Source organism: Capsicum annuum, chromosome 11 (genome assembly GCF_002878395.1).
Source record: "Capsicum annuum cultivar UCD-10X-F1 chromosome 11, UCD10Xv1.1, whole genome shotgun sequence".
Lineage (NCBI taxonomy): Eukaryota > Viridiplantae > Streptophyta > Magnoliopsida > Solanales > Solanaceae > Capsicum > Capsicum annuum.
The window spans coordinates 9,746,898-9,760,395 of record NC_061121.1 but is presented as its reverse complement, the minus strand read 5'-3'; the positions used below and the strand labels follow the sequence as shown (position 1 = coordinate 9,760,395).

General features: G+C 36.6%; 1 long non-coding RNA gene and 1 pseudogene across 1 annotated transcript; both read left to right on the top strand.

The window, feature by feature from the left end:
- Positions 1-3,864: 3,864 nt before the first annotated feature.
- Positions 3,865-6,078, top strand: LOC124888629. Its single transcript, XR_007047160.1, has 2 exons — positions 3,865-4,684; positions 5,773-6,078. It is a non-coding gene; the product is annotated as an uncharacterized LOC124888629 (long non-coding RNA).
- A 1,368-nt stretch (positions 6,079-7,446) lies between these two features.
- The window catches only part of LOC124888774, a 33,864-nt pseudogene continuing 27,812 nt past the window's right edge, over positions 7,447-13,498 (top strand).

The window sequence follows — 13,498 nt, the reverse complement described above, 5'->3', positions numbered from 1 at the left end:
TATATATATATATATAATTTCAAATCAATTTGGGGGAAGGACTAAAACCCAGAACAATATCATCAATTCTTCTAAAACATGAAAATGTCCATAAATCCGAAACTCCTTTCTAAAAATCATGATCTCTATGCCCATGAGATTTTTAGGAAAACCCCACGTACCTTAAATTAGAACCTTCTGAATGAACTCTAGCTTTTGGGATGCTATATGTACGATTGGTGGGAGCATCTTGTAGCCCTCGCAATGAGGATTACCAATCTTGAAGAATTATTGAAAAGCTATGGTTAAATCTTGATATATAATGATCTTTGGGTTAATACCCTAAGGAGTGTTCTTGGTGATTTTGGGAGAAAGTAATGTTATTTTGGTGCTTGGGGAATTTAATCCCATGTTGAGGTTGATAAGGGCTTGGAAAATACCTAATATACCCTTAATGGATCAGATGAAAAACTAAAAGTTTGGCCCAGCCGGACTTCCTAGGGCGGCGCCCTGCCTAGCCCGGGGGAGTACCTTGGGTGGTGCCCTGCCTATCCCGGGGGACTACCCTGGGCGGCGCCTTGGCTAGTCCGGGGGGTTACCTGGGCAACGCGGGCTAATAGCCTTTTGCTACTGGTTTGGTGGTCCAAACACCCCCTTATGCTACTCGAAAAGTTCCGAAACTTTTCCGAGATGTACTATGAGCTTACCCGATCGTAACGCAACTTGAAAATAAAAAATCGAATGTCAGGAAGGTAAAAAATAAAATCCCCAAAGATTGGAAGCTAAAAATGAGACTAAGTCTCTTTAACACTTAGAAAATTTTTCAAGTTTTTTCAGCACTTTGAGCATACTACTAGAGGCTAACACACGCATGAATTTTACGGGGTGTTACAAATTGTTTGAGGAACAAATAAAGAGAAACCTGAATATGAAATTGGAGTAAGCAGTCATTATTTTGTGGAGCTTATGGGTAGCTAAAAACAATCTATGTCGGAACAATAAGCAAAGTACACCCACTGCCACTTTATACCTTACAAAGAAGGCACTGGAGGAATGCCAATTTGGGACGAGATGGTGCTGCTGATGTTGTGCATAATATGAATACTACATGAGAGCTACTTCCGCTTGGCACAATCAAACGTAATACCGATGCCTCTTATGATATCCATATTGCTTTGGCGGGGGTAGACATGGTATACGTAATCACTTGGGTCAATTCATTGCTGGAAAAACTATGTTCCTTGGTCGTGTTGCTGGCCCTTTATTGGCCAAGATCATAGGGGTGTATGAGGCTGTCACTTGGTTAAAGGAGCGATTGAGTACAACGAAGTTGACTGTGGAAACTGATAATTTACTTGTGAAGCAATTCTGGAAGAAAATTTGGTCAATTACTCTTATTTTGATTCTTCTTGTCTTTGATTGTAAAAGTCTTCTCAAAGAGTTGGCATTTTTTCCTAGTCGAATGTTAAGAAATCAATGGATCGGGTTGCTCATTGTCTTGCTAGAGCATCTGCTTCCATGTGTGGTTCAATGGAGTGGGATACTAATGCTCCATCTCTGATACTAATGTACTCGAGTTTGATTTGAATAATACATGATGAAAAACCCATTGCAAAAAAAAAAAGAAAAAAAATTAAATCTGTTCAGTCATACATTATAAACCAAAATCAGAATTTACTAATGACCGAAAGATAAAAAAAAGTTATTCTTGACAGATAAATTAATTAACAGTTAAAAGGAAGAAGGGAAATGGACCATAAATAGCACTCCGTTTATAAATATGTTTGCAAACTTTAATTAGTATCAATGGCCAAAAAAAGAAGAAGATGATATCAGAGTAAGCAAATACTTTTACAACGAAAAATGGACTTGATAGGTAACCTTGAAAGAATTTCCACTACAATTACCCTTGGAAGATCCAGAATTGTGGCTTCACCGATTCTTGTATTCTGCTTGGAACTAAGCATTGGGTTTGCAATAGTGATAGGAACATCAAAAAGTTTGGATTGCTTTTTTATCACGATAAGCAAAGAGTCCTCGTCAGGAGTCTAAGCAGAACCAAGTGGAAGAGTTCCCATTGTTTTGCCAATTTGAGAACTCAAAATCTTTTTTACTTGGGTGGTGTCGCTCTCTATTGCTCTTTCCGTGGAACTTTTTCTCCATTTTTTAGAGTCAGGCAGGATAATATTTCTGGTCCAAGTAAAGCAGCATGATTACATTCTTGGCAGCCTTACTGCAATACTCGTCCTGTTGCTTCTCCGCCTGCTGGAAATTTGTTTTAAAAGTTCCTCCAAAGCACGTACTTTTTCTCAACCGAGAGATTGGTTGATGTAACATATACGCGAAGGGCATCCACAAAAACAGAATAGTTTTTAGGGAGAAACACTTCATTCAAAGGCCTTATAAGTAGATTCTGATACTACTTTTGGAACTTTTAGGGGGCGGAGCCTTTGTTTTTGTTAGAAATTGAGTAGAAATAAAGCAAACCACAAGCAGAAAGAAAACAAGAACAACACACATGATTTATGTGGAAACCCTTGTGGAAAAAATCATGGGCAGAGGTAGAGGACAATGAAAGGAGAGGAGTACAACGTGGAGACGTAATTTCTGAATAATCAAAATTGACTCACTAATTGCACTTATATAATACGTGCATACAAATAAGTCCTAAGCCCAAAAACATACAAATCAGTGGTGGACCACCATAGACCCCATTGAAAATCACAAGCATGGGTTGCACCGCGAAACTTTCTGGGCTGGATCAACAAAATTCGGATCACAACTCTAGCCGTTATCCTAACTTTTCTTTCTGTTGGGCCCACAAAGGATAGGTATTCTGACCAAAAGGGGGTTCTAGTCTTTCCTATTAGAACGTATTGGTTTGACCGGATCCTAGGTGAAAGAGACTTATTGTGCGTGATACCCATCACTTCTCACCTGCAACAGGTAAGCAATTTCATAATATTAAGAGGAAACAGGTAGGGTTTGGATCAGTTATTTTTGAGAGGCGTTTAATTTTTAATATTGATCGATTTGGATTTACTGAATGTGGACCTCCAATTAGAAACCACGTGACAAAAGTAGTTTTACAAAACCACCATTAAAAAGTAACGACATGAAAAAATCGTTTTGTAACGTTACTAACATCGATGAGTCAAACTTTTAATAAATGACAAAGATAAATCATTTTTAATAGTTTGATAATACATTTAAGCATTTTCTCATATAATATATTGACACTTAAGTGGTAGTTTAAGATTTGAAATGTAGTTGGGACTTTAAATACTTTCGTTAATCTCAACTAAATCATGACTAAACGCTTGGTCAGAACCTATATTGACACTAATGACAATACAATTTCCAAAAAGGGGAGTGCAGGCGGTGTAACTCGCAACTCCGAGGGTGTCTGGCAGATGGGCTTTGCAGCTTCGATCAACGTGAATTCAACCTTAGAAGCTGAGGCTACTTCTCTGCTTATGGGACTTCAGATGACTGCTAAAACTAAATACTCCAATCTAATAGTCAAAACTGACTCACTACATCTCTTCAATGGAATCAATTCCGATTGCACTAATGATTGTAGACACCTAATTTTATCCCTCCCGAAGTCTAATTTTATTCATTTTTAACCCCATGTAATTATATCCCACAAAAATACAAAAATAAACCAAAAAACAATACCTCTAACTAATTTATCTTATCCTAACAACCTACCCAATCAAAAGCTTCCACCTCCCTACCCACTCACATTTTTTATCCCTTGGAGAAGAAAACAACAAAAATAGAGGAGCCCATGTGATATCTTCTTGACCATCATTTACACATCACCTTTACAATATACATATATTCCATACACACCCAGAATAGAAGGGGGGGATTCTTTTTTTCATTATATATATACCCACAACAAGATATACATACACAGATTCACACCTCATATAGAACAACAATATACAAACCCACATCATCATCTCCATATTTCTCTTCTACACAATACACCATTAACCTCACCATTAACGGATAGCTTCCTCACCATTCCAACAGCTCACACATCTCTCTCGCAGATCTATGCACGAAATCACATGCGTATAAGGTGAGTAAACTAAAAAATGAAGAGAGCTTCGAGGGAGTTCCAGTCAGTTTCTTCGAGATTTTTCGGCTAAGTTTTGCCGGAATCAGTTAGGCTCGTCGTTCGCTAGTTCCAATTCCAAAATCTCCATTTTTTTCTCTCTCGTCGTTTATTTTTTTATATTTCCAGGCAAACCCAATTGGTAAACGTCAAAAGTAACTGGAATCTTCCTTGATTCATCTTCTTTTCCGCCACCTGAGCTCACCGAAGCTCGGGTACACTATCCTTTGGCTCTGTCGTGTATTGGAGTTTTGTGTTCGTAGTTCTGTTCGAAATTATCGATTTAGGAGGTCGAATTGAGTTTATTCTTGCTAGTTTGGAACTTGTCTGGATCGATTCACGACCCTCAGGTGAACAACAGTAACCTTACCCCTTTTTGTTCATCAGAAATCGGTTTCGAGACCAGTCAACGTTGGGTACTGGGTTTGGATTTGAGTCAGTCAGTTCTTTGTGCTCTATTTTGGATTAGTTTTTCTCTATACCAAGTTGGATTCATCGCAATCGAGGTTTTCTATTCGAGATTCCAAGTGCGGGTCTTCTTTAATATTATTACCCACTGAAATCTATTATTGGAAGGTCCATTTTCTTTCACTCATTCTCTCTTCTTTATTGTAATTTGTTGAATTGGGCATGTTTGAAATTGGATGAGTTGGTGAATGTTTGATGTTATTCACGTGAAATTTGTATGATTATCATGCTTTAATTGTCGTTGGGTCTTTGTTGTTTATATTGTATTCCGATTTGAAAAATTGAGTTGATAGTCAAAGCATGTGTTGATTTTTGGTTGAAAAAGGATTTCGGGGTGGGAATAAGAAGTTGTTAAAAAGTTGAATGTAGTTAAATTTTGGACCGTTGTCGTTTTATTTAATTCGGATTAAGCATGAATTTGATAGAATCATTTTAAATCAAAAGCTTGATAGGAAACATAGGTCGGGTAGGCGAATTTAGGGATTGTGGATTGATGGAATATTCGATTTGTGAGATTGAATGGTTCTTGCCTATATTGCTTAGGGATCACTTGTATCATTTGGCCGGGGAATGAGCCGAAGTACTTGTATTATTTTTATCCGGGGAATGCCCTGAGGTATTTTGTATTCGGAGGACGTCCGTGATGAAGGCCCGAGGCGTCGGGTAAAGCATAGGAGTAGTTTAGGATTAGTTTCGAATAGAATAGGTTTACATTTTCGCATTTTTCATTTTTCGGGACTGTATAATTGGACTGGACATTATATTTTGGATAATTTTGTTTTGTTTGCTTGAGTGATTGTTTTTGCGTACTTTGTGTGGTTTATGCATTTGTAATGTCAATTTAGCTGATACGCTCTGCCAAGCGACCGTGGTCAAACCACAGGATCGAGGGGTGCCTAACACCTTCCCCTCGGTCAACAGAATTCCTTAGCCGGAATCTCTGTTCGCAAACCAGTATTAAAGAGTTAAAACCATTTTGAAAAAGGATATCCATGGGTGACTTGGCACACCCGATTTATGCCAAGTGCCGACTCTGAGTTTTGATTGTTAAAAGTCCTTTTTGAAACAAATTTTCATATTTGTCACTTTAATAATAAAAACCCTTTCGAAACTTAAAATGAATCTTTTTGGGAGTTAAACGTGAAAAAGGGGTGTGACAATGATAATAATGATAATAATTTGATATGTCTCTGTAGGACTCTGCTACAGAGAATGAGGAACGTGCAGGTTCTCCATGAATATCGAAGTGCAAATGCTATTGCAGATAGGCTAGCAAAGGAGGGCAATAAGTTAGCTCAGGACTCTTTTTTTTAAAGAATGGACAGTTCCCCCGTTGTTTATTCGGAACCAGCTGGAAGTAGACAAGGAGGGAACTCCTTCTGCTGTTCTATGTCCATCCACCTCGTTGGATGTTTGTAATCGTACTAGTTGTCATGTTATAACTGCTTGTAGCTTTAGGGATGATCCCTCCGAAACTGGTCACTTTGGCTCCTATGTGTACTAACTAAAGTTCTGAACTTTTAGTAGTAACGAATAAAATTCCATGTTCACCCAAAAAAAACAAAAACAAAAAAAAGATAGCCTATATTGACATATTTTTTAGATTGGCTTGTTTAAAATTTGTGTTTTTAAAAAAAAAAATAAAAATTTAACTTACTTTTAAGATTTAACTTAATTGTTAGCTGTGCTTGCATTCGCTTTTTTTAAAAAATAAAAAATGAAAAATATATTCAAATGTATGTTTATGAATTAAGTATAGCATAATTTTTTTTAATTTTCATTTTTATCTTTTTTTAGGAAAAACGCGAATTTAACTTGGCAAACCTATATATTACTACTACTGGGTAAAACTTACACGCACTCTGTATATATCAAGCCAATACATGCATGCCATTGTTTGAATTTAAAGTTCATGTTACTTAACCATGATTAATCAATATGTATTTTACTTAATTTAATTACATAACCATAATAAAGAATATTAATTTGGTGTATACACCGGGTGTATGTAAGTTTTTACCCTACTATTAGTATTGCATAAGCCCCCCAAAAAATGTTTTAGCACAACCAAGATAGCAAAGGCCAATTTCATCTTTTTTTCCAAATTTATTTTCTGGTAATGTATTCTTTTTATTGTTTCTGTCAATGTTTCCATTTTTGTCCCCTTGTTTCTTGATAATCTTTTTATTCATTGCTGTAAAATGTTAGGGTTTTGTAATTTGGCGTTTGGATTTGGAGGGAAGGGGGAAGAAGGGGGGGGGGGGTTGCCTCAACTAATTTCTTACTCCCTCCGTTCCGTTTCATATTAGTTGACCTTTTTCAAAAAATATTTGTTTCAATTTAGTTGTTTAAGTTCTAAAATTAAGAATATTTTATACATATGCTTCCCATTTTACCCTTGTTAGGAAAACTAAATAATGCCTAAATGGTCTCAATTCTCAAAATCAAATTAAATGATTATTAGTAGTTTCAGTTATAAATACTCAGTGTTGTAGACGTAGTGCATGAGATGGGGTAATATGTACCAAAATTTAATGTTTAATCATTGTATTGATTATTGGATTTTAAAAGGTATTGATTATTGAATTTTAAAAGGCATACAAGGGTAAATATGTAAAATGTGTTTTTATTTATTGATTTCTTAGCGGGTGTATCAAGTACATAGGGGTCAATTAATATAAAATAGAGGGAGTAGTTAAATCGACCTATTAAATAACAACAATGACAACAAGATATTTAGTGCAGTTACACTAGTGAGTCTAGAAAGGGTAGGATGCAGGCCGACCCTTACCCTACCTTTGTGTGGTGTTGGTTAGAAATGTTGTTTTTGATAGACTCTCGGCTCGACATAAAGGGAAAGAATTTGAAGCATGGTAGCAAGAAAATATGACAATAAAGCCATCCGGTTGGACTGCGCTGAACCTGAGGTCTCAGGTTCAAATATCAGCAAAGACAAAAAAATATAAATAAAAAAAATACTAGGTGATTCTTCTCAGTTGTCCCAAGTAGCCTTGGTGGACAGAGTAACCTCATATATGTTGATGCTGGGAGGTGGCCTGTGGATTTAGTCAAGGTGCGTAAAAATTGGCTAGGACACTATAATTATCCAAAAGGAAAAAGAAAAACTATCCAGGTGGCTGTGATGGTTTGGTTTGAGACTTCCATAATGGAGGTCTCAAGTATTAAGTCCCTTGTCTGCAGAGGGTAGGGGGTGGCCTTTTGAGTCGAGTCCATCACACGGGACTTGCCTAGTGCGGTTTACCTTTCCTGTGTGGCTTGGAAGCTAGAGCAGGATGTACCTTGTGCCAACCCGCGGCTGGGTTTCCCTCGTCATAAAAAAAAGAAAAGAAAAAGAAAATATGACAACAAAATAATTAGATACAAATCAAATGAAGCAATCGCACGAGGTTAAAAAGAGCTTAAGCCAACATGGAGAATTATTCCCAATTGAATAATGTGGACCTTATGGATATAAAGGAATAAGGCATGCTTTGATGGGAAGAAGTTACATACTTCAATAGTAAAAAGTAAATGCATTTAAAGTCTGTACTTTTCGTGTTATACGCACTTTGGGTATGATGGATAAGTATGTGAACTTTTGATACGTACTACGAGATAATATGTAGTATTTGACTATTGAGTTTGCTACTAAGTCATGTACCCTTTGCTGTACCATCTTGGTACACGTCAAATAAAATCCTTACCAGAAAAAAAAATGAAGCAACAGATAGTAGGCAACAACACTCGGCTACCTACTAATGGCTAATCCTCGATCTCCACATCTAATTGTGTGGCTATCAATGTCAGTTTGATAAGCTTAATACAAGCAAATGGTAATGGGCTTCCCATTTCCATTTCTTGTGATTTTGACAAATCTGTTTAGTCCTCTGTATTTGTAAAGAAAACAACTTTGTCACATTAAGAGGAGATGGATAACAACGCTAATATACCCAGTATAATTACACAAGTGGGGTTTGGAAGGGTAGTGTATATGCAGATCTTACCCTATGTTGTAGAGATAGAGAGATTGTTCCTGATAGATCCTCGGCTAAGAGGAGATGGATGAGTGATTTAATTAGAACTTGCCGTTTCTGTCCTTTTTACATTTGTGGCTTGTTAAATGGATAATGTCACCACAGTTTTGTCCGGATAGTTTGGAGATATGCTCCTCATTTTTATGTTCTTGTTTATTTTCTACAGGTTCTTATTGGCGAATATTGTTATATAATATGAAGTGTAAGGAAAAAAAACTATATCGCTCTCGAACTTTACCACCTGATATGCTTAGCAACTTTCCTGAGAATGTAATAGATAAAATTCTTATGTGTTTGCCTTTTCGAGATTCTGTGAGGACAAGTATCTTATCGAAAAAATGGAGATATGTTTGGCGTAGACTTCTAGAGTTTATGCTTTCTCACACAAGTTGGAAACCCAAAGAGGATTTAGCTGACCTTACAAGTAATTTCAGAAAGATTATAGACCGCATTTTGGCTTTTCATTTTGGACCAGTTATAAAGTTTACCCTCAGCATTCCGTATTTCGATATATGCCCTTTTATTGATGATTTGATTCGTTTCCTCTCTAGAAACGACATTCAACATCTTGTTCTTAGACTTCCAATCAGGGGTAAACCATATGAATTGCCGCCTTCATTATTCACATGTTCCCAGTTAAGGCATCTGACTCTCCCGAATTGTTTACTACCTCATCAACCAGCCTTCAAAGAATTTGATAGGTCAATTAGTCTAGAACTACGTGATGTCACAATTTCGTCCTAAGTTACTTGAACGTCTCATCTCTCATTGCTTGTTGCTCGAGCAGTTGGTGCTGCAGATCTCAGGTTCTTCAAGAAACATCATTGAAATTAGTTGTCACGACACAAGCCGAGGCCCTAGCCGCGATGGATATCCCAAATCGTGAATGCCCGAGACCCCTTCTTTAACTAGCAATCATATACACAATTCATATACTGTAAGAAAAATGCGGAAAAACATGACAAGATGGAAACATGGTCATTCTTTTGCTTCAACTGAACAATACAAAAATGGGTTCATGAAACATTCAAAAACCTGCCATTAGTTTGCGAAATCTCTAACAACTCAAAAACACTACTGTCTGAATACTGGAACAAGCCCTATTCGGACCATAAACCAAAAGAAAATAACAATGACTTATAGATTTGGCCTTCTGGAATAAGAGAAGCTCACCAACTGCCAATCTCTGACCAATCAATCTTCGGCTTAGAGCGCGCTCGGGATTTGTATCAGATCCTGAAATATAGGGGGTCAATATAGATGTACTAGTAAGCAGAGTGATCCAAAATAATATATATATATTTGACATAAGTGAGAGCCGTTAATAAAACCTTTTACGTATAATATATGAAAACACATGGGCATACTTTAAAGACTTTAAAACATTTTTTTAAAATCATGACTCGCTCTTTATCTTACTTCTGAGTTAGGTGGTATACCCTACAACTCTACAATCCCACGGGCTATATGGAATCTGCCCTTAACTCGGCAGCCAATCCCCCAACCCAAGTTTGCCGCAAGGGTTGGAGTCTCTATCTCTAATACGCCAAAGGGTACTAGGACAGCGTACGGTCCCTCTTGGGGACATAATAAATTCGTATCAGCAAAACATGGTTTTGGGCTACGAGTCATATGAACTCAAGCCTTCTTCGAGCAACCACCTAACTCTCTTTTCCCATTTTTAGCTCTGAAATTAAAATCTGAAACTCTTACTCTGTTATGGCATTCATTTAAATGGTATCATCTTGCAAGTCGTATCTCTAAGCCATAAAATATCATGGGATAGTCTCTTGATTCAAAACACAAAGATTGAACCACCATATCATTCAAACAGTTCAAGAGAATTCGTACTTTAAAATATATGTCAAATTATGCAAAGAATCTCTCTTTTCAACATTTCAACAAACATGTGGGGGTTATGTATTTTTGATAAACCATGTAATTCTTTCATTATATATCTTCAACATTTATCTGTTGGGTTCGAAATCGAGAGGGCGTCATGCAGAAGCTATTAGTTGCAAACCATTGTGGTGACAATTCAGAAGACACTTAAAACAATATTAAAAAGCTTAATATTATTATATTATTTGTCCAATTGGCCTACATATAAAACCTAATATTAAAAAATATAAAACTAATGTAACACCCCGCATTTTGGGCTAGAATAAAAACCATTGTTTCTATGCGTAGATGTTCCAAAAGCCTTAAATCCTATGGAAATTTGGTATGTTAATCAATTATATAGTGTGGTAATCTATTTAAGCATGAATTGAGATCATATAGTTCCCCTAACTCAAGGTCAAGTTGAAAGCTTTCCTATCGTTTGAGTTTTAGTAAGCGTCAAAACTTGGATCAACTTCAATCAACTATAACTCAGTGTATATGAAGAACTGGGTGTCCTACTATATATCAAATGAAATCCCTTTTAATTAGCTTTCCAATGATACTAATTTCTCCAAAATCCAACACTTGAGCGAAAGGTTACAACCATTTTTGTAAGAGACAGTAAGCCACGGCGATAAGCGAGGCGGCGCCCTGCCTATTCCTGCCAGTGTAATTTTCTGCAGTCAAGCTCCGCATCCAAGAGGGGTATTTTGGTCATTTTCCACCCTTAAATAGCCCCAATAAAATGATATTCAGCCTCTAATAACAAAATTATACCCTCATTCTCTCAAATTCTCTCAAGAACACTTCTTAGGGTTTCAACCCAAAGATCAAACTATAATCACCATTGCGAGGGCTACAAGATACACTCACCAATCGTACATATAGCATCCCAAAGGCTCGAGTTCATTCAAAAGATTCTAATTTAAGGTATGTGGGGTTTATCCGAAAAACTACATGGTCTTATAACCATTAGAGCATGATTTTTAAGATTTTTATGCATGAATTTCAAAGGGATTTTGGAATCTATGTTCTAAATTTCATATTTTGAATATTTCAATGTTTGTTTTGACCTGTGGTCCTATCCCTTAAATTGATTTACATGCATACATATATGTATGGAATTTCAGATTTATGATTGTTTGAGAGCATAAGTTACAAACTTCCTCTCTAGTATTGAATTAAAGCTTATGGTTTTGTTGGAAAAGAGTTGAAATTTATGTTTGATAGTTTTAAAGATGTTTCCTCAATGTCATAGCATGATTTAGAATTGTTGAGAGGGTGTTTCTTGATATAACTATATTGTTGTTAAAGAGAAAGAATTTGTATGAGAATGAGACTTTTAACATGACCACCTTTGTTTACTAAATCATTGATAAAGAGAATTGCTTGCATTGTTTTACATGAGTTTTAAAGAATGAGTTTACTGAAAGAATTGTTGATGTGGTGGTCCTGAATTCCATGATTTTGATAATAGAGATATAATAAACTAATAATGGCTCAGAGATGTGACTTGCAAGTCAATGGTAAGATGATACCATATATTTGTATGCCATAATAGAGTTAGAGTTTTCAGAGTATGTTTTTCAGAGAATGCATGTTCTAAAGAGTTAAAAGTAGGCTTAAAGAGGGTTAGGTGGTTGCCCAAAGAAGGATTGAGTTTAAGTGACTCGTAGCCAGAAACTGTGTTTTGCCGATACGAGTACATTATTTCCCCATAAGAGAATTTTATCCTGGCCTAGTGCCCAGTGGCATATAGAGCAGAGAATCCGACCCTTGCGGCAAACTTGGGTTGGGGGCTTGGCTGTCGAGTTAATGGCAGATCCCATATAGCCCATGGGATAATAGTGTTGTAGGGTATGCCATCTAGTGCAGAAGTCAAACAAAGAGTGTCTTAGATTTTAGATATTTTCACAGAGTCTTCTAAAATGCCCATGTGGTTTCATACTATATGATATTCTTATGAATTGTTTTAAATTGCTCTCATATATGTTGAATATAATTTATTATTTTTGATTTGCTCTGCGTACCAGTACATTTGTATTGACCCCTTCCTCCTAGGGTCTAAAGCTTAGATCAGAGGTCCTGCTAGGCCTTAGAGTTTTCTGACAGCAGTGATGTGTGCAGTTGGTGAGCCTTCTTTATTTCAGAAGGTCTATGTCTTTCAGATTATGTTATCTATCTTTGTTTAGGTCCACTGGGGCCCTGTCCCAGTTTCAGACAATTGTCATTTTTAGATGTAGTAGAGATTTTGCAGACGATTTCCATATGTTGTTAGATGGTTTTGGATTGTCCTTTTCTATTATTGAATTTATATCAGATTTATGGCCATGATTTCTTTTTGCTGAAATTTCCATATTTTCTTATTTATGTATGAATGGTGTATATGATTTCAAGTTAGAAGGATATTCGGGCCTTCATGGTTTGAGATTCCCGTCATGGACAGGGCCTCAGTTTGGGTAATGAGAAACTTGGTATCAGAGCACGGTTCATGGTCCCAGGGTGTTTGCAAAATCGTGTAGGGTAGAGTCTTGTTTATGGGTATGTAGCGCACCACACTTATAGGCAGAAGGCTACTAGACGTTAGGAATGTTTCCCATTCTTCATGTTTTAGTTCTTTCTATTGATCCAAAATGTTCCTCTTCCATACTTTAATTCATACTATGGTGTCACCCATACGAAAGTAAAGTTATCCCAATTCTGTCCTTACTTCGATGTGCCCAGATATGTCTCATTATTAGAATGATTTAAGTGCAAAATTTTAGAGTCTAAATGGTATGGTCTTTTCTGATAGAGCCATATAAGTGTTTAAAATTTGTGCAAGGACTTGAGAAGAGTCCGTTAGTGCCTCAGAGTGTATTGGTTTTTGTGTGAACTTTGATTCTAATGAAATCGTGCTTTTCAGCCTGTGGTATTAAGAGCATTCCGTCTCTTTTTAAAAATTTATGTTGCAGATGTTATGCTTCTGGGGGAATGGTGTGTAGCAGAATGTTGGAACTGTATT